We start from the raw sequence: 25,829 nt of genomic DNA on the forward strand, positions 1-25,829 counted from the left end.
TGAACACGTGCTCTCTCAATCACTGAAATAATGAGAAGGGATATGTTGATGTGCCTAATGGTTTTTACAGGCTTTAGCCTAGAATGCCGTATATTACTGCTGCTCATATGGCATCAGACAAAGTCACGACTCTGCTGAACTTCCAAGGGTATGTGGAAGGAGGAAAGTTGGAAAATCTGTTGAACAGCATTGATGATTATCAGAGTTCATTGTTCTAACCATCAAATATTGTGTTCACTCCCCTCTCCATAAAATATACTCTTCTACTCATCAAAGGAGATAAAACAAAATTTTATCCAAAATCGGATTCACTTAGTCCACAATCCCTAGATAATGTGCATAGTCACTATTATGAGAATGATGTGTCGTACTTGGACATGTCAAGCATGGAAATTGGTGAACTAAAAAGGCAAGTTAGTTGAAGCCCAAATATATTGTAGAGATATATATGTAAGAGATGAAACCTACCATTTCTAAAAAAGAATGAAAGGTGACAGAGCAGTCATTGATGTGTCATAACTCTTAAATCCTGCACAGATGTTTCCAGGGTGGCTTATCCTAGGGTAGAGAATAATCCTAGATTTGGCTTCATTTCTTCTTTGGAAGAGGTTTACTCATCCATTCTTTGTGGCCTTAGGCTCTGAACTCAGGGAATTTTGTCTCTTTTTCCTGATTCTGTAAGCCACAACTAAAATGGGCATTGGAGAAGATGACCTCTTTGAGAAATAAGCAGGTTTTTTGACTCACTTGTGGCACGAATGTTTGGTGGTTGGGCTATCATCGTAATTGTCAGATTGTCAGATGATCACCCTATCTTTTACCCCAGGCTGGCAATACTTTAAGCACTACCAATCTCTCAGGGGAGTTCTGTTATCTCCACGGACCAATACACATGCAAACAGGTCTTTTATGGACAAACGTTTTAGACTTGCACGTGTAATGTGTTTAATATAGAATTTTTTACTTGTATATCTTTTTTCTTTTAATGGAGTTCTTTGGGTTTTGGTGGAAGAACCACATTTAGTCCCCTTTTCCCTTGAGCAAAATAGTGTGTAGCTGAAGGATTTTAAGCCATTCAGAGATTCTAACATCAGGCGTAAAGCCCATATCCTAGATTGGATCCTTTCTACCAGGTTGGGTTTTTAATCACCTCTTGTCGTTTGGAATGCTGAAGTCTGTTGCTTCTTCAGACTCTACAAAGTCCATCTATTTGTGGATTTTCTCTCTTCTATTTCTTCTTGCAAAATGACCCTTTCTTTTTTGAGTTCAGCTTATTCATTTAATAGCTTATCAGCTGCAAGCAGCAGCAATCACCACATGCTATTAAAGTTCTTTTTCCTATCCTCTTATCTTAGGGCTAATGTTTCTAAGTACTTCTTTCAAGTTAGTCTAAATCACAGTTTTACAACTTCAGCATTAGATAACATGGATTATCATCCTTTCAGTCACCAATAACTGTTTTTTACACTGCTTTCTTTCTCTCCCCCTTAAGCTAGTACCATCTGTTCTGGGTGTTTTTGTTATAGCAGCTCTTCATCTCTACTACCAATTTCCATACCTGTTAGTATAGGCTAGGTTATGCTGGAGTGAAAAGCAATTCAGACTCTTGGGTCAAATATCAATAATTTATTTCTCAAAAAATTTTATAGATTTCTAGAAGTAATTCAGAAATGTATGAACAGTCTCCCCTGAATTCCACATATGCTAATAAATTTGAAAATCTAGATGGAATTCATATTTTTCTAACAAAGTATACATTATACATTTGGATTATGAAGAATTAGAGAACCTAGGAAAAAATAACAGTAATTTTGAAATCATAATGATGAGTTTAGAAAGACCTGTCTAAGGCTGGATAGCATAAAACACAATACAAAAAAAATAAAAATATGTAGAATTTAACAGGAAAATTAGTTAAATATCATAATTGAAGTTGATAGATGCATGAAGATTTTCAAACTGATATCTAGACATAAAAAAGATGATCATATAATTAGTATTAAAATGTGATATTTTCCACTTCTCAGAATAATGATTAAAATTTTCAGCGATTGAGAATCATCTTTGTTCAAAAGGTTATAGATTCACAGGCATTGTCTTATATAGTATAATATATACAAAAGATATAAATATGCTCTGGAGTGATCTATTGAGGCAATTCTGGTTCTACAAATTTACTGTATGGAGGGAATTAGGTGTAGAAAAGTATACAAAGAATTATTGTAGCAATAGGATTATTTATATTAGTGTAAGTTTGGAATAAAAGAAAAGCATAAAAAGCCAAATAAACCTAAATGGATATCAGTAGTTGGTAGTAATTCCAAAATACAAAGAAGCATAATGAGGTACAAAATAACAAAATGCATATCAATGACAAAGCAAGTTTTAGAATGACATATGAACAATTCTTATTCCTTGGTGAAAGTTTTATTCACAAATATACTGTCACAGTGCCAAATAGGATACACAATATAAAATAAAAGGCTTTGATTTTATTGATAAGTGGAAGTGAAATGGACAAACAGAAACAAAAATTATGAATACTGCTAGGATTTTTGGCAAATAGACCCTTGTCCCTATCACAAAAGCTATTGTCAAAACATTAAAAGATCTTTTTTTCTATTTAACTTATACTTTTAGTTTTTGAGTCAACAATGCGTTTCTTTTAGAAGATTTGAAGAGCTGTGGAAAACAATGAATTTTCTAAATAGCTAAATAAATATGTTTATTGTTAAATCATAGCCTATACTGTTGTGCCTCTATATATTGGGCCTTCTTTCCATTTAAATAACCCTGTGCGATTTTCATTGAAAACAAATTATTGTTCATGCATTCAAAGGGCAATGAGCAATTAGAACATAATTGATCCAACTGAGCATCTGATTTCAGCTTTGTGCTGAGAAAATGGTCTTGAAATAATGTCTTTTCCATTAGCAATTTCACCTAATTCAGAAGAACATTTTCTTGAATATGAGAGTGTATTGACCTGAAGGAGAGTTAACTACTATCACCAACACTACAATCCTAACCGCTTCTCAGCTATTTTAAATATGAACTCTCCACTCAAACAATGAAATATTGATAAATTAATTAATGATAAATCATGTTTACATTTTTTTTGTACATTCCAAATGATATGTATTTTGTTATTTTGTATCTCACTGTGCTTCTTTGTAATTTGGAATTGGATATTTAGGTAAGACCAGTTTTCTTCATTTCATTAGATATCCACTGAGATATTTACAGAGTTTCTGATAAACTCAGGAAATGCCAAACTGAATAAGACAAGTATCTTCCATCACTGTAAAAACGCAAATGAAAGTATAATAAGAAATTGCAGTAATTAATCGGAGATAAGTGGGAAAAGGGCAGTAGGTACTAGAAGGAAGATCAATGTGGGCAGTCCTCAAAAAGAAGGAACACTTGAGCAATGGGATGCTATCTAGAAACTACCAGTCATTAAGTGTCTTCTGGGTGGCACATGCTTTATATAAATTATCTTTAACCCTCACAGTACTCACAACTGATTTGTTAAAAAGACAGTTTGATTCTGTAATTTCCCTCTAAAGCCAGTGTTTCTCAACCCCGTATCCTACTACACCAAACTGCTCCATTTATAGCACAAAAGACAGAATTTCAGAGAGAGGCAACAGCGAGTACCACATAGAAATGTGGAACCACAGTAAAACTGTCTGGAGCATGACAGATGAACAGAAGAGTTGAAGAAACAGGGGTTAGAAAAATCAAAAAGGGGTGAAAACATGGGGGGATGATGAATACAAAGGAATTTGAGGTTTTCAAATAATTTATGGGGAACCACTGAATGAGTTAAACAGGAATAATTTTGATTGAGCTGAGTATTAGAAGGCTGTTAGTGCAGAGGTATAATCTTTGAGGAACTCATCTAATGAGCTACTGTTAGGAAGAATAAATGGAATAAAAGGGAGAAATCAGAGGTATTTAAAGGATATATGGGAAGAGAGGAAGTCATAGAGAGACAATGAAAAACTGGGGAGACAATAAAGTCCTTCTGAAATTCCTCTTAGACTGATGTTGAGTAACCATGAAAGGTTCATTTAGGTACACTTACGTTCAGAAAGAGCCTCCATTATTTTCATTTAAACACAAATTGCCCAGTTGTTTTACATCAGATTTAATGAAATGAAATGATAAACCTCTCCATGATTAAATAATACATTGTGCTAAGTGCTGTAGGGAATTAAAGATGAAATATTAATGTCAATAGCCCCATGTTTTCTCTAAGCATCTATATGTTCTACTGTAGTCGAAAATGGTCTTCCCTAGCACATTTCTTGACTGGTTGTATCATATTATTCAAAACGGTTAAATATTTACTGAATAGGCAACATATGCTAGGAGTGGAGATTCATAGCTGCGTAAGAAATGTACCCCGCTTTGAAAGATTTCACCTTGTCATAGAACAGTAGACTTATAAATGTGTTAATCATCATATAAAACAAGGAGCTAAGTAATAAATGTTTGTATAAGAGAAAGTGATAAAAGCGTAGGAAGCTACAAACTCTCTCTCTCCCATTGTAAGAAAGCAAAGTCTCTATATGGTTGGTAATAGGCTGGAGATATCTGACTTGTTGGTTAGTGATTACCTAAGCAGTAGGCTGGCAAGAAGAGCTGGTCTTCTCCATACATAGGACATCCACTACAAAATTGTGGTGGTTTGCTACCTCTGTGAAATAAATGAAGAGTCTGAATCAAGGTAATGATACTTGGTCAGATCTACATTGGTTTCACTAAGCTAGGTAGTCAGGTCAGGGTATTACCAATGTATATTAGCATGTGATAATAAAGTTAATCAATGTATTTAGTAGAAGTAGGGACATCATTAAAATTTTGTGAAGAATAATAGATTTGAAGGATTGAGAAGAAGCAAGATTGAACTAAGGCAGTGGAACTTATGCTATGAAGTATAGAGAGGTAGAGCTTTCAGAAGTTAATAACAGATTCAGTATTGAATTTGGGGAATGAAAAGAGAAAGAAAGATTCCATTTTGCCACTATGAAGATTCCAGTACCTAAAATAGGGTATATAAAGGATTAAAAATAGAGGAACTGGGAAAGGAGAAAAATAATTTGGCTCTAGAAAAGTGGATTAACGTACTATCAGAGTATATAAATGGATATATCTTTTAGACAAGGTACAAATTTCTGGATATGGGATGAGAGATTTAGGCTAAAAATAGGGACTTTATGGTTAAGAATATGGTGTGGTAGTTAAAACTGAATATAAATGTTTGGATAAATAGGAAAAAATATAGATTAAGAAGACAAAAGGCTAATAACTGAGTGATGGAGAGCAGTGTGCTCTACGAAGTTAAGGTAACAGTGCAGTGGAAAAAGAGAGAGTTGTCAGAAAGGTAAAGAAGACCTAGACAAAGAAAGGGCAGTAGAAACCCAGGGAACAGAGGGACAGAGAGCCATCCATAGCAATAAATATCTGAGAGAGTTTAAAGGTTCAAATAAAAAGGAAAAGGATCAACACCTTTCCAGTCAGGAGATCAGTGGTGACCATATGAAGAGCTGTTGCTGTGTAGATATAGGTATAGACTCCAGAAGCATGGTCAAGTCTGTGAATTAAAGATTGGAAAAGGAGATTAAAAATACACACACACACACACGCTATAAACACTTGTTTAGGGAAAGATAAAGCACTGAGAACACAAGTGTTAAAAGAACAGAACTTTATTGGAAATAGTTGGCAAATGAAAAGGCTTTAGCAGTTTTAGAGGCTGAAAGCATAGAGTCTTCTAAGGGAAAGAGACTGAAAATATAGAAGAGAAATGAAGCAGCATTCCTGGGAGTAGCCAAGAGCACAGGAAAAAGAAAAGGATTTCGATGAGGGAATGAAGGCCTTTGCTAATAGAGCCAAAAGGATAAGGATTTGTGAAGATGTAGGCACATTTGTAGGTTGAGAGGAAAGTTAGTGATGCTAATGCTTCACAGTGTCTGTTTTCATTATGAATTTCAAGGACAATTTATAAGCTACAAAAAAACTGGACAAAATTAGTTTAGGAAAAATTTAGTATAGCTGTTGATGGGACTGGGAGTTGTAGACATGTATCCAAATGGGATTGAGTCCATTCCTGATTAGTACCATACTACTTGCAGCATCAATACATAGATTTGCCATTTTACGCATCTCATTTTGTAAATGGTGTTGAGGATGGTTGAGTTTAAATTTTCAGAATTTAAATTTCAGAGTTTAAATTTTCAGTGTGGGAATGGTGGAGAGGCATTGGCATTCAGTGACTGTAGTGCTGGTAAGAAAGTAATGAAATGGTTGAAACTAAAATCAAAGCTAGGTAGACATAGAAGATAAAAGCAGTGCTGATGAAGAGGGGAAAAAGGAGTCTAAATGGATGAGGAACAGTTTAAAGAGTGGAGGAAAGAGAAATGTAGGAAGAAGAAGAAGGGAGAGGAAATGAGAGAGACATCTGGAAAGATAAATAATGGAGCATAAAAAAAACAATGTATTAGAGTTTACTTTGTAAGTGAATCAAATATGAGAACATCATAGGTTTGTTTTCTGAGAATCAACAAATTGAAGTGGAGTTGATAATTGTAGAGGAGAATAGAAGGAATGCTGTACTTAGAATGTCTTATGGGACACTAAAACCATTTAAGATTGTGACAGGGTTGGAGATACAAGAAAAATAAAATATAAGTCAATGACTCTGAGGACACAACAGTAAATGATAGGAGACAATGACACTGTGGTGTAGAAAGTAAATTTGATGTGATCTTTAAAGAGGAAGGATTTGCATACATAGAAGGAAGAATAGTTGTCAGGAGGGAGATAGGAGGAGCTATGTCATTAGTGACTTTCTGTGCCTTTTATTTGCAGAAAGGTATTAAGGAATGAGGAGAAGTATCTGCCATTGGAAAGAACTAGAAGGTATCTTCTGCTAAGGTAGGCTGAAGCAAAGACCTCTGTGAAGAAACTAAGACATAGTGGCCTAGACATACCCAATGGGAAAGTGTGGGGAAGAGAAAACTGGGGAAAGGCACAGAGAACATAGAAAAATGGTTATAAAAGAAAGAAAAAAGGGGAGCCTGGATTGCTTACTTGGTTAAGTGTCCAGCTCTTAATTTCAGCTGAGGTCATGAGCTCCAGGTTGTGAGATCGCGCCCCATGTTAGACTCTGCTCAGCGTGGAATCTGCTTGAGATTTTCTCTCTCCTTCTCCACTTCCCCCCACTCATTCTCTCTCTTAAATAAATAAATAAATAAATAAATAAATAAATAAATAAATATCCTTTATAAAAAGAAAATAGTCATAAAAGGAAGAGCACGGTTGATCTGAGGTTATATGTGTGGTCAGCTGGGTTTGGTGTTAGCAGGATGCAGGAATATACATAATTACTTTTCCTTGAGGTTCTAAATATTTATTCGATTTTAATGTAGTGGAAATAAGTGAAGGTGCTGACTGGTATCCGAACTTGAAATATACATGTAATTGCTGGTTAATATTGAGTAGGCCAAGCTACATTCAACAGAAGGATTGCTATTAATAATGTATTTGACATCACTAATTTAGCTTCTACTATGAAGTGTGGTCTTGCTGGTAACATGAATGATTTAAGAAAGGACTTTTTCTTGAAGAATGATTGATTTTAGGGCTCAGGTAGCAATGGGTAAGACAAGCTTGAACTGTTCTGTTTCACCTGGAAAAAAAAAAGTATCTCTAAAGTTGATGAGGGATGTCACCAGGATCCTGAATGCAACATGAAAGGGTTGCTTCTGGATAAATCTTGACCTCTTCAAGCACCAAAATAATTAAGGACTTGAATGATAATAAGTCATTCACAAAAATGTGACTCCATTTGTTTTTTTTGTTTTTGTTTTTGTTTTTTGTTTTTTTGTTTTTTTTGTGACTCCATTTGTATGTGACAATAGTAACTGAGTAAAGAAAGACAGAAATGGAGGAAGAGGTAGGGCTCTCGCTTATAGTAGAATGCCAAATTCAAACTGGGATATTTGGAGAGGATAGTAGACTCAGATGTCTCATTTTCCAACCATCATTTAAAGATTGGTTCAATTAAGAATCACCAGTGCTAAATTTAGGAGAGAAGGAGTTTTTATAGGGAAGGATATTCGCACGGTTTTGCAGTGTTTTCCTAGAGACTATGAGTAGCAAGGAAGAAAATAGTCACAATACAGTGGAAAAGTGGGGACTTGGGGTGATTAAACTTAACATGAAAAAATGAAAGGCAAACCCCATGAGGAAAACCCAAATTGAGGAGGTATTCTACAACAAATCTGACTTGCACTCCTTACAGCTGTCCAAGTTAGGAAAAATAGGACAGAGAAACTGACACAGATCAATGCAGATTAAAGTTTCAACTAAATGCGATTTGCTATACTGGATTAGCTGCTAAAACAGAAAAGATATTAGTGGAAAACCTGGTGAAACCCAAATGAAGACTGTAGTTTATTGAATACTAACGTACCAATGTTAATATCTTAGCTCTGGGAAAAGAGCATTGGGGATTCTCTACACTCTTTGAAACCTTTCTGTAAATCTATAATTGTTCTACAATAAACGGTTATTAAAAATTGAAAATTGAGAGGAGGGCAGATGGACATTATGTGTCTTCAGATGTGATACCCCGAGGACAGAATTTCACCTACATGGTATTCCAGATGCCAATGCATAACCTGAATTTCAGCATGAAGAAACATCAGAGAAACTCAAAATGCGAACGTTTTACTATTATTATTATTACATTATTATTGTTTTAAATGCTACATTTGAAACTGTTGTCATGAAAGATAAAGATGTGCTGAAGGAGTATTCCAGATTAAAGGAGATTAAAAGACATGACAATTAAATGTAATATGGGCCCTTAGTCTGGATTCTGTAACGGAAGAAAAGAAGTACTTACTAGAAAGGACATTGATGGTTCAATTTTTTAAAAATCGTAATATGGCTGACAGACAACCATATCACTTAAATTTAATTGAGATGACAGTTGTGTTGTATTTATGTAAGAGAATATGCTATTCTAAGGAGATACACACTGAAGTATTTAGAGGTAAGGGGATATGGTGTATGCATCCAAATCTCAAAAACATCAGAAAGATAAACATGGTATGAATATGCAGAGAAAAAAAGAAAATCAGGACAAAATATTTATAATTAGTGTATCTGAATAAAAAGCATGTGAGTATTTTTTACACTTCTTGCAACTTTTCTGGATATGAGAAACTTTCTAGCTTTTGCCTTTTTTAGAAAAGAAATGAGTTTCTTCTAAGAAAGGCACCATGACTTAATGCCTGAAGTAGAATAATTACAGTAATAGAATTTTTAAGCTGGAAGGAGCTCCTAAAATGTTGACCTTAGGGAATGCATTTTTCACGTTTGTATGGCCAGAACTCTGACTATGGTGCTTGGTAAATAGAAGATGTTCAAAGATGCTGGAAGGATGAAGGAATGGTTGACAGCTCTTGGGGACAATGCCTAGAACTGGCGACATCGGCTACTGATAGTTGTCAGAATTGTTGTCCTTTCCCTGAATTTGTGTAGATACAACTTTATAATACTGTTTCTAAATCCAAAGAATATGGAATAAAAAATAAAAAAATATATAAAAAAATAAAAAAAATAAAATAAAAATAAATTAAAATTAAAACAATAAAATAAATCCACAGAATAAACCATAGAATAAATATTTTTATTTATTAAAAATAAATAAGGACAACATGAGAACAGCAGGCAAGAGATACCTGGGTGGCTCCTTCAGTGAGTGTGCCTTGGGCTCAGGTCATGATCTCAGGGTCTCGCCTGTTCAGCAGGGAGCCTGCTTCTCCTTCTCCCTCTGCCCCTTCTCCTGCTTATGTTCTCTCTCATTCTCACTGAAATAAGGAAATATAATCTTTTTTTTTTTAGGAAATATAGTCTTAAAAAAAAAAAAAAAAAGAACAGCAGGTGAATAAGAGGCTCAAACTTTCCCATCCCCAGTCACTGCTAAAGTTCCTGCCTGGTGTAGACACTTAGAAAGGACAAAAATCACAGTCAGTTCTAAGTAAGATCAAAGGTGTAGGAATTTCAGGCTGTTTTTATCCTAACACAGTGTCTCCTGCCACAGTACTATAGGAATTTGGATAAAAGCATATTATCTTTCTCTTTGTTTCCCCATCAAGGGACCAGCCAGGCCTACCTGCAAATAGGTCATACATGGGAGAAAACAGTGGAGATTCTTTCATTTCAATTTGGGAAACAAAGCAGAGTGACTACAAAACTGGGAAAACAAACAAACATGAGATTGGGATAGTTTGAAACAACGGCGGGGGGGGGGGGGGTGGTTAAATAGGAAAACTAGCCACATCTCTTTATGACCCTTTAAAATATATGGGCACATGACTTTCTGCTGTGAATACACAGAAAACGTGCATGTCTTGTCTATCTGTAGATAGCTTCTTGAGATGTCCTTATTTCAATTTAGTGTTTTCAAATCTACTTAACCACCATATAGACGGGTTTGGCATGTGCATAATCTCTTACTAAGACATACGATGGGCACTTAATGAAGAATTAAGAAGCAATGAATCCGCAGATGGCTACAATCTTGCATTCCCCACTGCCTTTCGTGGATAAACATGTATTTCTCCAAGTAATCTAAATGAAAAATACAATTTGATTCTCCTCTTTCTGTAAGAAAATTCCTCTATAAGCAATTGGCATGTTTTCCATTTCAGTAACGGTTCTGTAATGGAATTTTAAAAAGCTGAAACAGAGATTTAGGCCTTTTTTTATAGCTCCCTCAGTGTTCAAGGTACCTGCTTATCAAAGTGGCTTTCAGAGTGATGAGTTAAATACCAGCGAGGAAGTGACTGGCGGAAACAAAGGTTTTAGTGTTGAGAAAGAAAGTGGAATTGTGAACCTTGCTGTTGCCTATTTTTGATCACAGCAACAGGAGTGGAGGGGATATATATATATATATATTCTTATATTCTTTTTTTTTTTTTTTTTTTTTTTTAGGGAGAGAGAGAGAGAGATTCTTAAGCAGATTGTGCATTGAGTGCAGAGTGTGTTTCGGGGCTCATCTCCCAACCCTGAAATCATGACCTGAGCCCAAATCAAGAGTATCAAGAGTTGGTTGGCAGACTGAGCCACCCAGGCACCGTGAGGCTATCTTTTAAAACCATAGACAAATCTTTTCATAATTCTATGCACTGATGAATGGATTGATTAACTCAGGTTTTCTGGATTGTCTTTACTAATATTTGTACTACGTTCTGGCACCTTGGCAGAAACATGTCTCCAGGAATAAAAAGTCTGTTTTATGTGGAAGTAAAAAAAAAGAGAAAGTTAGGGAAATGATTCTTTTTTTTTTCTATGACACAGATTATCATTTCACTGATAGACAAAATTTAAGTGAATGGCACTGGGTAATAAGCACACGAATTTACCGTATCACCATTAAAATTACAGTTGCACTGGAGGAGTTTAGAAAACTCAGAGATGATTTAAAAAGAATCACGAAGTTGAGTAATGGTAGGAAAAAAATCAAATAAATGAAATATAAGAATGAAATGAGAAAAATAGAGGAAAAGTATAATAGAATTCAAATACGTATTGGCTATAAAATCCAGAGGATGGAGACTGGTTATGTTCAGCTTCCAATAAGGACAGAGAGAAATTAAAATTGTCAGTTAAGATCTGTGTATGACTGTAACTGGGACTATGATATGAAAGAAAGTAACCACAGTAAAAAGTGGGCGTAAACAAATTGTAGGTTTTATTGTTTGTTCATTAGTTTTTAATTACTCCCAGATAAGTCAACATGATGGCTCAGCAGGGACAGAATCTTTCTCTTTCTGTCCTTCAATCCTTTGTGTGTGCTTTTCATATTGAAGGTCTTCTTATGGTGTAAAATAACTACTGGACTCTAGCTATCTAGATTATTTTTGAAGTCAAAAATAAGGAGAGAAAGGGAAAAGGCAAAAAAAAAAAGTATTTCTGGAAATTCTATTCAATAGTTTTTGTGTATATTCAACAGACTCCTCTTTTTTTTCAGGAGAAATATACACATGTGTATTCATACACCTATGTGTGTATATATTCCAGATATATGTCTTTCTTAGAAATATTGGCCTTATATTGATTAAAAAGAAAGAAAAATAGATTTTGGGTGGGAGGCCTTGGCATTGACCTACCGCACTAAAACCTAGATGGTGTGAGTTCAAGTCCTTGAGAAAACTCTCAGATGACTTGAGATAATATAAAAGAATATAACCAAAGTGTAAAGAATGGAGAAAATGGAAAAGAGGAAAAACTGGAGCCCCCTCAATTTTACCTACTTCTGGACATCCTCTAACTTTTCATCACTCTCTGATGATTTGTGTGATCTTCCCCGAAGGACGTACAAATGGCAAGCGATGAAAGATACCATTTTGCTCTAAGCAAAACCATTAGTCTTTTCCTCATTTTTACGTAGTAATGGGATTGAAGAGAGGAGGCTGTGACCCAAAGAATCTCTATCCGGGAGCACCCGGGTGGCTCCATTGGCTAAGCAACTGCCTTCAGCTCAGGTCATGATCTTGGGGTCCTGGGATGATGCCCCACGTTGGGTTCCCTACTCAGCAGGGAGCCGCCTCCTCCTTCTCCCTCTCCTCCCCACTTGTACTCTCTCCCTACCTCTGTTGCTATCTCTGTCTCTCTCAAATAAATAAATAAAATCTTAAAAAAAATCAAAGAATCTCTATACTGACCGCCATGTCTTCTAACACTTCTCCATTAGCCATCATCCAAAAGCTGATGCTCCCCATTAGATATTAATTCTTTTGAGTTTAAATAATCTTTTAAAATACAGATGCAGCTTCAGGAACTGTTGGCCAGGCACTCAGTGAAAAAGTGAGGACATAAAAGGTGTCCCTTGAACTCAAGAAATCTATAGGCCAGTGGTGAATATGAATGAATTTACAGAAAAATAAAGTACAAGGTTGTAAGTGTGATGCTTTTAAAAGCTTCAAGTGCTTAGAGGAAGAGCGTCTGAGATAGAGTTAGTAGTAACTCAAAACCCGAGAAAAATTTCTCTGGGAGAAGTACCTTAAGCAGTTATAAACATTTATGATCATGTTGTGGAGCAGATTTCTTGCATTTCTAGCTGACTGAACTGAAAACACTAACTTGGAATTTTTTAAATAGTGAAAAGGGAGGGAGAGGCTCGAAAATGATCTAGGTATATGAGATTAGATAAAAAATTAGAAGAGCGGTGAAACATGGGCAAAAATAAAATGTGTGTGTGTGTGTATGAAGCTAAAGTGGAATCTATAGTCCCCCATTGATTCCTACCAGCACCCTTTCCAAGAACACACAAATTTTGATGGTCTTGGGAGTACACACGGAATAGGGTATTTGCAAAAAGTGAGTACCATCGCCTTTTTATAGTCCTAGCAACTGTAGTATACAGTATATAGAAACAACATACGCTTCGTTCAAAGCATCGATTCTCACATCCAGCAAGACACGTAAACCAAATCTTGAAATGTTCAAGTGTCAGGACACAAGCAACTTCCCCTTTTCTCTGCCCATTCAGCCGAGCTTAGGTCTTTAACATTTATTTATTTATTTATTTATTTATTTATTTATTTATTTATTTATTATTATTATTATTATTATTATTATTATTATTTTTTTTTTTTTACAGCTTATCACATAGGTAAAGAGAGGAGGGGAAAAAAATAAACATGATGAGGGACATGGAGAGAATGGAAGGAGTGGGTTTGGAACATTTATAAACATTTTTTTTTATTTTAGATTTTATTTTTTGTTCATGAGAGATACAGAGAGAGAAGAAGAGACAAGGCAGAGGGAGAAGCAGGCTCCCTGGGGGGAGCCCAATGAGGGACTCGATCCCAGGACCCCACGATCATGCCCAGAGCCCAAGGCGGATGCTCTCCCAATGAGCCTCCCAGGAGTCCCCATTCATAAACTTCTAACTCTGAATCTGATACCAAGAACATAAGATCGTGCAATTTAATCAAAAGGCATTCTACAGCCAATGTATGTGGAACCCCTTGGCTACATTGCCATGTGGAGTGAATATATTTGAGATAAGTAGAAACCACACATTCAGAAGTAGTTTTTAAAATAAGTACATAATGAGTATTCATTTTTAATCCTAGCCTTTAAAACTTATATTCTTTCAAAAGAATTGAATGTGGCTTGTGCAATTAAACTAATATAAAATCATATATAAAAAAGAGCAGAAATAATCAGAGTAGTGAGAATATGCTATTCCACATACTCAAGTTAAGATAATGACGTTGTCTTTTTCTTTTTCCTGCCCCAAATGAAAATAGCTTTTATTTTTGTTATTGTTATTAAAGAAATGGTACTCATTAAAATTTCACACAGTATTAAAAAGCTCTAAAGAAGAAAGTGAGATTTACCAAAAGTAGCAAGACTAAAGATGATCATTTATATCTTATTATGCAGCCTGCCTTTTCTAAACACACACAGCATCCTATTTTATAGCCTGCTTTTTCACTCAATGCTCTGTTGTAATTTTGTTTTCATGTCAATAAATAAATGCAAATGTGTATTTTAATTGCTGGATTGGATATCATCACATAGATGTTTTATATAACCTATAGTATCCAATTCCACACATATTAATTTAAATTGCTTGGGCAGCTGGGTGGCTCAGTAGTTTAGCGCCTGCCTTCGGCCCAGGGTGTGATCCTGGAGACCCGGGATCGAGTCCCACGTCAGGCTCCCTACATGGAGCCTGCTTCTCCCTCTGCCTGTGTCTCTGCTTCTCTCTCTCTCTGTGTGTGTCTATCATGAATAAATAAAATCTTAAAAAGTAAAATAAAATTTAAATTGTTTTCAATTATTAAATACTTTAACAAAACTCAGAACATTTCCTAGGATAGCCATAGAGTCAAGTGTTCAATTGAAGAAATGAGAAAGCTCTGAGCTTTTCTCAAAATCATTAGCATGGCTGGGGCACCTGGGTGATGTGGTCACTTAAGCCTTTGACTCTTGGTGGAGGCTCAGGTCATGATCTCAGGGTTCTGGGATCTAACCCCACACAATACTCAGGTCAGAGTTTGCTTGAGATTCTCTCCCTCTTCTCCATCTGCCCCTCCCCGGATCACGTACTCAGTCTCTAAAATGAAATAGATAAATAAAATCTTCAAAATCATTTGTTTGGCTGGAAGAGTGGGCTTAAAGGAATAATTTCCAAGGCAAGACCATGAAACAGGTCCACCGAGAGAAGGGCCCTTGTTCCCATAATCTGGAAGGCTGGACCTCAGGAAGCAGTCCTTTGAATTCATGGAACCTCTGATTTATAATCTTAATATCATGAAATTCTTGACCCAAGAAATAGAACACGTAAGCCCTCACCTCCAGAATCAGGAAGGCACTGGTGCCATCTTATCTGTGGGTCCCAGGAAAATTCTCCTGAGCTGTGATCCAAGTATCAGAGCTCAGGCACAGAGTATAGGGGCCCAGGGTTTTGCCCCATTGTTAGGATTTGCATGGCATAATGAGTATTTTAGGACTTGACTCTCATGAAATTAGTGATGGGTCCCTGGACCACTACCACAAAAAATAAAACACAACAACCAGTACTCCCACACTGTCAGCAGAAATTGGAAGAAACCATTTCATGGCCTCCATGTGAATCCCATCTTCCAAAACCCCTGGGATTGCTCCTCCATCAATGACCCTGACACATCAGGAACCCTAGCTTCAAGTGTGTCCAAGGGACATGGGTTTAAGCTTCCCGATTCCACAGTAAAGGAAGGTCTAGGAAAGGGTGGACTGGAGGCTGTCAGTCTACTGTATTCACTAAAATTACCTGGTTAACAAGAGCTGCTGAGGAGATAGGCAGCCGGATTCCCACATCACAGCTATTGTGACATCGATCAAGTTATTTAACTTCTGTCGTCCTGAGATTCCTCAGTTGTGAAGCTGGGATAATGATCGATAAAGAGCTCTTGTAGTGTTTTATGATGATTAAACTAAGTAACTTATACATGATGAAATTAAAAAAAATGTTTCCCAGTTTTTGTAATTTTATGGACGTCTTTTGCAAGCTTGTCTGATTATTTCTTCAAGATAGATTTCACTAAGTGGAATTGATGACTAATAGACACACACATTTATGTATTACAGTAGGATGTCAAATGGAAACTATGGCCAGATCTATACTCCTGCCCCAAATTGGGAGGGTGACTATTTCTCAACATTTCTCGGAGAGGTTATAGTATTTTTGTTTCAATTTCCAATACTTAAATCATGAGGGTAATCAAATTTTAGTAAACAAAGTGACCAATGGCATTTTTCCCTGCTAGAAATTGTGTATTCCTTTGTTAATTTTCTATCGATCTGTTTACATTATTTCCTTTTATAATAAATTTCTCATGGATATATAAGGGCTCATTTTAAAACAAGTATTTTAACATTTTGTCATGCGTGTTATAAGTATTTTCTTTTTCCCCAGCTTTTTTGATGTATAATTGACAAATATATGCATTTGAAGTGTACAACGTGATGACTTGATATATATAAACATTGTCAAATTATTACAACAATCAAGTTAATATATTTATCACCTTACACTGTCACCTTTTGTGAGTGTGGTGTGTGTGTGGTGAAAATGTTTAAGATCTACTCTATTAGCAAATTCCAAGAATACAATACAGTGATTAACTGTAACTACTATGCTATACAGTAGTGGGATTGCTATATTATATGAAGTCTGAGGAAACATCATTCTGTTTTCCATAATGACAGCACCAATTTACATTCCTATCAACAGGGCACAGGGTTTCTCTTTTCTTTACACACTCACCGATACTTGTTTGTCTTTTTTCTTTCTTTCTTTCTTTTTTTTTTTTTTTTTTGTCTTTTTTTCAATCGCCTTTCTCAAGGTGATATTTCATTGTGCTTTTGATTTCCATTTCCTGGATAATTAGTGATGTCAAACGCCTTTTCAAATAATTTGGCTAGTTATATATTTAATCAAAAATAATATAAAGATGTTATTGTGCTAGTATAATACATTGCAAAATATATTTCTGAATAGGAAACAAAAACCTTGAAATAAAAGTATAAAATTCATATATGTAAATAAAATTCCTAATTTTCCCCTTCAAATCATAATAGATCCTGAACACCCCCAGAGATTCCTCTGTTCCATTGGAGATTGTTGCTCTAGACGTCTCTACTGTTCCTTGTCATATTGCCTTGGAGAAGGAGACAGAAGAAATTTAGCAAATTTGTATTTTTCTTTCCCTCAAGTTACAAGGGATTTTAGGTTAATAAAACTTGGCAACAGCCATGTGATCAATATCTTTATTGAAAGGGTAAAGTAATGGGGTGATAAGATAAGAAGATAAGATAAGAAGATGGTACCTGCCCATGCACAAAATAGACTGCCCAAATGATCCATGCTATTGCAGAAGAAATGCTGAGACAGGCTGAGCATCGTTGTCATACAGTTTGGAAGCTCAGAATCATCAGTGGGATGATGATGAGTTAGAGTCTTCTTGGTCATCACACCAGTATATTACACTCAGCACTATTTAAATTTTTGGGTTGGCTAAATTCAGTGCTCTGAGTTGCTGCATCTTCCTTAGGATAGTCTCCCGGGTAGCCCCACTGATGAATATCACAATTAGCACAGAAGAAAGAATCATCACAATCAGTGATCCATTCTGCCAAAAAAGTATCTTCCAGGGACTTTTTAAATTTTGTGTTTTTAGTTTAATGCATTGTAACTCCTAATTTTTGAGACTACCTCTATTTTTAAGCTTCCAGAACTTAAATAATTGGGGACTTTGGAAATGGACATAAATACATGAAATTTTCAAGTATTCTATCTGTATAATACAAATTCTCATAATTTTAATTAAAATATTTTTTTACTGTAGACATCGAGTTTGCTTTTAGTTTTTGTTTGCTTTTTGTTTTGTTTTTGTTTTTTTTAAGTTTTTAAATTCCAGTTAGGTAACATACATTATGATATTAGTTTCAGGTGTACAATGTAGTAATTTAGCAATTCCACATAGCCCTGGTACTCACCAGCACAGGTGTAGTCCTTAAGCCACATCATCTGTTTCACCTGCTGCCCCCCCATTGGTTTATTATCAAGTTCATTTTTAAGTAATGTCCTAGAAGTACCTGTAGTACAAGTAAATATGCTATATTTAATTATTAAAAAGCTTGATTGAATGTGTGATGCAGGAGAGACCAAGAACAATGTGTCTTTTGCCGCTTCAATTCTTTTTTCATAATTTTGATCCTAGTTCTTCTTTAGCAATTTCTTCCAGATTCCCTTCTTTCTCACTTTTCTTATTTTCCCCTTCTTTTCCTGATTGATATTTAAATGCATACTTTGGTATTTGGATAGAGGTGGGCTTTAGGGATGGTGGTAAAATTAAAAGAAAGCTAATGTGTCAAAAGGTCTTAGAAAACATTTAGCCAAAATCTCATCTTTTGTAAATGGCAAAATGAGGTTTGGAGAAAGTAATTATTTTTTCTGTATGTGTGTGTATACATATGTGTGTGTTTTTTTTTCCTCTGAGGTGAGAAAAGCGGTAAAAACAAAAACAAAAACAAAAACCAGAGCTAGTGTTAGATATTGTTATTCATTAAATAGTGTTACATATAAAATTAAGGGGTATTTAACTTAAATACAAGTTAAAATATATGTATAACTATATACATAAGATTATATATATAGCTACTTGTAACTATGTGTACATAGTAGATGAAATTGAGAAAGAGAAATGAGACAAATATAAAGCCATATATACTTTTAGAATAATCTGTCTTGTACTATATTTTATCCATAATCTATTTATTTATCTTGTATACTATGTCCTGTATTTTATATTTTGCAAGGCTCCATCTTATGGTACGAAACTGCTTGTACCCAAAACACTCATGAGAGATATTGAATTTGTGAAAATAGTTTTATTTGACATTGGTGAGTTTTTTACCTAATTACTAGGATATTGATATTAAAGCACTTGAAAATTCACAGCTGAAAACTCACAGCTTTTTTGCATAATATTATTTACTTCTGACAATAAAAGTGGTTAGTTGGATAATATTGTCCCTATTTTGGAGAATATATGGAATATGAGAAGCAAGTTATGTGGCTGAGGTCATAGACTAAACACTAAAAGTGGAACCACCTCTGCTCAGACCAGAAAGTTGATTCTTTGTTACTCTTTCCCATTTCATGTAGAACATTAACAAAACTAAAAATCATTTCTCTTTGAGGCTTCCTAGATTTTGTTTCCTGCTAAAAAAAAAAAAAAAAAAAAAAAAAAAAGACTTAATTTTGTGTTTTACTTCTTGTCTATCTCAGTATTGAGCATTTGGGATGCCAATTTGTCAGCTAATAAAAAGACACTAATTGCAAGTCTTAATTGAATGAAGGGAAAATCTCCTTTTCTAACTTCTCCCCAGCTAAAGCCTCAACTGTGACTTATAGGGAAACTTGCTATGCCACTTGTTTCCAAAGACCCTTTGGAAGAGACTGTCACATAGGAGCCTGGTTTATCTCTTTATCACCTGGGAGGTAGAGGAGAGTGTCATTGGTAAACTAAGTGCTTAGGCTGTAGGCTACCATTGGTTTCACGATGAAAAAATCTCATTTTTCCTCTTCCATCCACGTGTTAGAAGGGAATTAGATGTCAAGGCTAGTCGTTAAATCACACTGAGCATTACTAATTTAGTAAGGCTGTTATTTGCTGCACACTAAGACAGGTAATTAGGAGCACTTCCATGAGTAATTTTGAAATGTGACAACTCACCAGATAATCATCACCAGTGTATCTTTGGTCTCTGAAAATGGCAAAGAATCCCCTTGAAATGCTCAATGTTACCCACTTCCATAGGCTGAGCACATGGCTTAATTATCTATGACTTGAAATTATACCGTGTTCAATCAAATTGAACACTTGATCTGTGTCCTGGAATCCAAGCTCCTCGGTATTTCTGGTGATTGTCAGACCTTAAAAACACTAGATTATACCTGAGCTTTAAATGTGTGAGCCTGTTTTGTCTTTCCAACACATTTACTATGTGTGCTGCCTATGCCTTATTATCTTCCATCCTTAAAACCCTAAATGAATAAATCAAGGCTAGACTCTGGAGAGTGTGCCCTAAAGACTTCCTGTGATTATTTCTAACTGCTCTCCAGATTCCTTTACCACTCTTCCCAAATATTCTTGTGAGATGTCAACCTCTGTGCCCCTTTCCTCCCCCCCCACCCTTTTAGCAAATACAAACCTCTTCAGATCTTCCAGAATCTTTACAAGTTTTACTTTCTTGGTAAATCTGTGTCTGATGCTTCTCCACCCCAACACCAGGGCCTGCCCTTCCTGACTGTTGGCCAGAGCAATGACATTTTTCTGAGAGTTACAACGATTCAGTGTGGTTTACTGTTTTCCCATTCCTCTTTCACCCTAGAATGTTAGGTCCTGGTGGTTTGGAGATGCCTGAATAATCTCTGTTCTCAGTGTCAACACACAGTAAATGTTCAATTAATGTTGACTTAGTGAAACAGCAGAAGCATTTCACCCTTTCGATGATCCTGCCACTTCAGTATGACTCTTCTTTATATGTTTTCAATCATTGAAAATGTATTCAGACTTGTTTTATGGACTAGCTTATAGTCTATCCTCTGGAATGTTCCATGTACCATGAGAAATATGTGTAGCCTGTTGATATTGGGTGGAATATTCTATAGATGTGTGTTAGGACTAACTTGCTCATAATGTTGTTCAGATCTTCTGTTTCCTTGGTGATCTTCTGTCTACTTGTTTTATCATTTATTGAAAATGAGGTATCGAAGATCACCTGTTACTGTAGAATTATCTATTTCTCCAATCATTTGCTTTGTTAGTTTTTGCTTCCTGCATTTTGTCCTTTATTACAATGGAATGAAGGTAGAAATCAACAACAGAAAAGATTGTGAAATACACAATGATATGAAAATGGAAAACACATTTTTAAATAATGCACGCCTCAGGAAAAAAAAATCACAGGAAACATTAGCAAGTAATGTGAGAAGAGTTAAAACAAAAACAAAGCATGCAAAAACTTATAGAATGTGGCAAAAGTAGACCAGATAGAAATGTGTGTGTGTGTTTTTTTTTTAATTCCATTATAGATTTGTGAGTGTCTCCGACATGAAAAAGTGTGTGTGCTTGTAAGTTCCAATGACATAACAGTCTGTACAAGAAGATTCTGTTGTGTTTTTTAAGTCATTGTCATGAAATTGATATCTTAGAGCGGGGAGACTAAAGAAGTACAATAAACAAGAAAACAATGAAAAATGCATGGTTAGTATTTTAAGACAAGAAACCAAGATTTAGACACTGTCAGTGAATAGCCCAAGTTCACATAGCTAGGAAGTAGTTTGCTTTGAATCCATGTGGTCAGCATCTTTCCTAGAAAAGACAGGCAAGGTAAGGGTACAGCAGAGATCAAAAGAGTGGGGAATTAGTGGCAGTTTTTCTAGGACTCAAAAGATTTTAGAATGAATGTGTGGGGAGAATCTGTTCTTCAGGCAAAGTTAATCTTAGAAGATAATCTATTTCAAGTTATGGCATTTTTGCCATTTTGCAGTGGTATTTTTGTAGAACATAAAAACGTCTATTTCAGTGCCATGTGAGCATAACTTTATATAGAATGTGCAAGTATGGGACGAGGGAAGGATATGCTTGCTGCTTTAGCACCGCAGTGGAGATATGCTCTGAATATGATGTCTGTCCTCATAGATGAAGGGTGAAAACAGAAGTCTTCGTGCAGTGAGGAGAATACACAGAGACTTGTCTCTTCAGCCACCCGGGCACCAGGTAGTTGTGGCCACGGCCCGTTGTAGCAGTTCCATCTGCCCCACTGCTGGTGCTTCCTGCAGAGGCCTGGGGAAGGGCTGTAAGGACTCTCTTGTCTGGGCTCATCTCCTGCAGAACAGTTAGGAGAGACTTAATCCTGACCAAATGTTGATGACAGGAGAGATGGAAGCGATTGACACACAGAAAAAGATTTCTACTCTCCATCCATTGCGAGAGCTCCCATCATGACCATGTGTATCCTCCAGACTTGGTTTCAAATCCCGGCCCTCTGCCTCACTTTGTGGTTGTGGGAGTATTACAGAAGCCAAGCTGTGGCCTCAGCGACAAATCAGGTAAAATGGGAGAATAATGGTTACGGGATCGAGCGAGAACCTGTAACACACTGATCCTTCTGGCATTCAACAAAAAGCCTCTATGTTTCCTATTAAATCTGTGATTTGGACCTGCCCTGTTCACTCAGCAGAAAGATTTGCTGTTATATCAAATGGCCAAATACTTAAAAGTAAGGATTTTTTTTCCTCCTTGTCAGGTTATGTAGTTGAAATAGCCATGCAGTGCCAGTCTTCAGGTATATTCACTGGACAGTAGTAACCTCTGTTTGAGTTTTTTTCCTCATTCTTAATAAAGTTTCCTTAATACATTCTTTTTTTTTTTAATTTTTTTTTAATTTTTTATTTATTTATGATAAGCACACAGTGAGAGAGAGAGAGGCAGAGACACAGGCAGAGGGAGAAGCAGGCTCCATGCACCGGGAGCCTGACGTGGGATTCGATCCCGGGTCTCCAGGATCGCGCCCTGGGCCAAAGGCAGGCGCCAAACCGCTGCGCCACCCAGGGATCCCTCCTTAATACATTCTTAACTAAATATTGCTTAGTTATTGAAAATGTTATTGTAATAAAATAGCTACAACAATCGTGTTGCTATTGATGCCACCGTGGCTAGGAACTGATGATAGAGGACAGCTGTACGATACAGTTTGGGGCCCCTTCCCTACCTCAAAATGAAAAGTTCAATTTGTAAGTCTCCTTCACATTTTGAGGAGCCATATCACGTTTCATCTGGCTGAAGAATTGCGCTATTTTGAAGAGTTTCAAAGTTGCCACTCTGTAAAAAAAAAAAAAATTTAAGTCACTTTTGCAGACGGTTGGAACCCAACTCACTAAGGAGATGCAGCTTTGAAAAGATTTCCCAATATTTTAATGTAAAAGGAAGGAGAGACATGTCTTCTCATGTCCCTCTCCTTGTCCTTGTCAGTGAATAACCTGTACAGATGTTGACTAAATAAATAAATAAAGTGAAGAGAAAAGAAAGAGAAAAGGACGGAAAGCAAAGAGAAATCACTTGTATTTGTTTTCTGGAGCTACCAAAACAAAGTACCACGACTGAGAGATTTAAAGAACAGAAATGTATTTTTTTACAGTTCTGGAGGCCAGACGTCTGAAATCAAGGTTTTGGCAGCATCACGCTCCCTTCCAAAACCTCTAGGGAAGGATGCTTCCTTGCCTCTACCCGTTCTGGTAGTCCCAGATGTTCCTTGGCTTATCGATGCATTACTCCATTCTCTGCCCCCCTCCTCACACGGCGCTCTTTCTGTGCCTCTGTCTTCACATCATCTTCCCTCTTCTTATAAGGACACCAGTCACACTGGATTAAGAACCCATCCTACTCCAGGATGTTCTGTTCTTAGCTCAACTGATTATATCTAGGATGACCTTATGTCAAACGAAAGTCACAGTCTGAGTTCCTAGGGGGAGGCCTGAAACATACCTTGGAGAGGTACACAACTCAACCCATACCTCTAGTTGTCCCTAAAAGGTTAAGGCAGGTTCCGTGGAGAAAATAGGAAGCTTTACATGATGAGCACAGATAGCGATAGCGGTAGCCACAACCCAGGCTTAGGGCTGGCTTTCCTGGAAGACAAAATTGCCTGCGGGAGAATTGAAATGAGTCAAACCCCAAGAATCTCTTGTCAATTCCCTTTACCAGTTGCCTGTGAAGACGCCATTAGAAAGATACCGTTGGGTTCATTTTTGTATTCATTACATTTCAAATATCCCTCGACAGAATAATGCTTTGAACTGTGGTTGATTTTTTTAATGTCCTAAGAATAAATGAGTTTGTCAGCTTTTTCCTGAAGGCAGCTTTTGAGTCTCTGATGTAGAGGGAATTAGAGCAGTGGATAACTACCAATTTACATAGAAGCCAAGACGACCAGAACAGAAACTTGCAATCCATTGAATCAGGGGTAGGGGACTCCTCGCCAGACCACAAACGTACTGGGTAGATGGTGCAATGAGAATTCAGCAATTCTGCATTTCTTGTTGCATTTTGAAAACATGACCACGAGAGCGTCCAAAAGAATATATACTCCCTAAGTGTTCAGTTAAGGCTGGGGGAAAGGGGAAAAACAACTCATTCTTCCTTCTTCTACCAAATGCCTCGAATTATTATGCTGAATGAGTGCTGTTGAATTTCCATGTTCACATTAGTTTGCTCTCTAAACTGTACTGCCAGACTGGTTTTACTCTTCATTTGTTTGGTGTTTTGTTTTGTTTTATTTTTTTCCTGGTTCTCACGTATCTCCTGAAAGTTACACATCTAAAAGAGCAAAGAAAATGAAAAGACACTCTGCAGATGGGTTAAGATTGATTGATTGGATAATAAACTCTTAAATATGCCTGTTTCTTATAAGAATATTTTTCTTAAAATCGTATGTTATTTTTAAAGCCTCAAGTAGATTTTTATTTTTTTTTTTAAGATTGTATTCATTTATTCCTGAGAGAGACAGAGAGAGAGAGAGAGAGAGGTAGAGACACAGGCAGGAGAAGCAAGCTCCCTGCGGGGAACTCAATGTGGGATTTGAGCCCAGAACCCCAGGATCATGCCTTCAACCAAAGGCAGATGCTCAACAACAGAACTGCCCAGGTGCCCCTACCTGAAGTAGATTTAAAGAAAAAAGCTTAAATAATACACAGTGGAATAAAATTTGATTAAAAAAATTCCTACAGATACGTTTTCTTGGTATGGATAAATCCTTATTTTCCAAAAATGCAAGTGAGTTTGTTCATTGATCACCATGGTATAGATGTCAGCTCCTCAATCGCATCCTTCTTTTCCTCAAAACAGAAAAAAAAGATCAGACCAGCGCTGGAGTCTAGTTCTCTGCAGTTCTTCCCAAAGGCAAGAAATTCATAGGGACCTCTGCCTATTGACCCAATAGGATTTTTTTTAATCTGCATTTTTAAGTTTTTGTTAAGATAGAAATAAGCTAGAGAGAAAGAAGGCAATTGTGTCAGGCATATGCACACCCTAGCGGTGTGCACAGTCCCGTGTTTTCACACAACAAAATAAAAGATCCCAACCTTTAATGGGAACACACGATCACGTAAGAGTATCTCTCAGTAGCCAGTGAGCAGATTCTCCAAGAGCTAAAGGCCTGGAAACCATGCGTGTAATAGTGGCATTAGTTGACTTTATGCCAAAAAGTGCTACCCTCAGCTGGGGCCAGAACTCTGTAATGTGTTCATGGCCATGTTCCTCTCCTCCTGTTTGCCTCCTTTCTCATACACATCAGGCGGTGAGTCTGCTCTGAGTGCATTCTTTTTGAAGTCAGTATACCGAGCTTTTGAGTCAATTGGTGAAAGGCCATTAATTCTTCAATTCCATGAGCATAATATGCACTACCCAGTGGAAAAGATGTAGAAGGTAGAGTTTTACTTTCACATTTGTCCCTGAAAAAAAAAAAAAAAAAAGTCACGACAGGACATAAAAGGATGTGGAATTTGTGATATTGGCAGCTCAGGGAAGACTGTCTGTTGCATGAGGTTTTTATCACCACTGGGAGTGAAAGAGTACAAAGTCTTCCTTGTAGCACAAAATGAATGCTTCTCTGTGGTTTAAAGAAACCATGAAACCCCTTCTCATAACAGGAAAAAAAAAAAGAAAAAAGGTCCTCCTTGG

This window comes from Canis lupus, chromosome 18 (genome assembly GCF_011100685.1).
Source record: "Canis lupus familiaris isolate Mischka breed German Shepherd chromosome 18, alternate assembly UU_Cfam_GSD_1.0, whole genome shotgun sequence".
In the NCBI taxonomy this organism is placed as follows: domain Eukaryota; kingdom Metazoa; phylum Chordata; class Mammalia; order Carnivora; family Canidae; genus Canis; species Canis lupus.